Here is a 1943-nt window from a genome sequence, read left to right as displayed (position 1 = left end):
ACGCGGCCAGGAGCGCAAAGGCGGCAGCTCCTGTGCTGTAATTTCTGTGTTCATAAGCGCTCTTCTACGTGAAATAGGTGCTTCTGCTTGGTTTTAACGGCGCACATCAGGATGAGCGGGGGTTGTCACGCCCTGCCTTGCTGTTCTTCCTGGTCCAAGAAGGACTAAGATGTTATTCTGAAACGACCCCTGCAGGGTGGCCAGGCTGCTCAGTGCGCCCGAGGAGTGGCTAAGGAACACCTGAAGCAGGCAGAGATGGGTGGGGAGCGCGGTCAGAGCAGGTGCTGAAGCTGCGCCGGGCGCTGGAGGGGCCGAGGGGACCAGGGCACCCCCAGCTCTCTGAGCAGCAGCCGGCGCTCCCAAGGAAATGGAAGCAAAGTAGCACGTGCCAAATCTGCCTCAGTGTTTCAGTGAAGTAATAAATCACATTTGACTGAAGAAGGTGTATCCAAAAGAGTGATGTCATTTTTGCTTTGAGGGGCTTTTTAAAAAAATTTTTTTCGGAGGGTCACATCTGCTTTGAAAACACAGAACGCTTTTACCTTGATGGGTTTCAAAGGCATTAAAAATTGATACAAGTTTGTGGTCAGAGGCAGAGGGCAGCAGTAAAAACGGCATTGTATTTGGTAGTTGATGAAAAGCTTAGCTATTAATCATGTTTAGAGCCTGTTTTTAAAGTGTGTGTGTATGCATATAGAGGAAATACTGATTTTCCTAGCCAGTAATGGTTTATCTTATTGAATGCCTGTGATGTAGACAATATCTGTCTAAAAGGCAAATATCTGTGCAGGTGGTTCTTCAGAAGTTTTAATTTGCAGTTCAATAAACCTAAGATCTCTTCCTGTGCTACAGAAATGATCAGATATTATAGTGTCTGAATTTGTACTTGGGATTAGTGTTGCTATGCTATTTTGAAGGGGTACCAAAGGAAAAGAAAGAAACAATTCTAGAGGTAATTAATTTTTAAGTGATCCCAAACCAGTAAGTTTCAAAGCATCCAACTAAAGTGAAAAATGAGAACAACTCTGTTTATGATTCATTAAGGGAGGAGATACACTGTTATGCAGCATAGCTGCAAGTAGGTGCTGCATAAAATGGAGCACCTAATGGTGGTGCTGCAGCACTTCTGTCCCTGCTAAAACTGTCTACTGAAATAGAAGTGTTTATGGGTAACAGGGCCTAAGGAGTGGCAGGGAAAGTGAGAAACTGATAGCTGTAAATTGGCAGTCATGAAAGGTACTCCTAACAGAAGTTGAATCTAGTAAGAGAAATTATGTGGTTAGCATCTTTAAAGGCAAAGAGGATGTGTGGAAAGAATTACAAATCAATATTACAGATGTGTATGTAGGTAAGCATTGTTGTCAAATACTTGTGTTCCATACTGAGAACGATATTTGTCTTTGGACTTTTTAATAAGTGCTAAAAGTTTTTGATAACCATGCAGAACATCAGTTGTCCATTTCAAAAGCTTCTTAATGTGTGAAGTTTGATAGCTACCCACTGAGTTTTCAGAGAATTGACCAAAGAAAGAACAGGTATTGAATGATGCTTATGGTTCTAGGGAAGGTACAGGAAAAAAGTAACTGTACTATTGGTGATAAAGGTCAGTGAAATGGTCTTCATTGACATTGATCATAAAGGAACATGTTGAGCAGCTGCATGATGTTAAGATGTAACTGATGCAGAATTAAAGAGTGGTGCCATGATCCATACCACTCAGTGAGATGTTATGTAGATACTTTCTGCCAAATTTATCTCAAATTGTATTTGGCTGACACTAATTATAATAAATATATGCAAGCTTCAAGGCATTTGACTTGCTTCTGTCCGATCCTGATTTGAGTAGTGGTGTCACGGGCCTGATATAATACATAAAACTGACTTCAGTTCCACTCGCCAAAAATAAGTGCCAGATCGCATCAGGAAACAATATTGGTTTGTGG

Source organism: Corvus brachyrhynchos, unplaced genomic scaffold (assembly GCF_000691975.1).
Source record: "Corvus brachyrhynchos isolate BGI_N302 unplaced genomic scaffold, ASM69197v1 scaffold136, whole genome shotgun sequence".
NCBI classification, from domain to species: Eukaryota; Metazoa; Chordata; class Aves; order Passeriformes; family Corvidae; genus Corvus; species Corvus brachyrhynchos.
The sequence above is the reverse complement of the archived record's forward strand: the minus strand, read 5'-3'. Positions refer to the sequence as shown.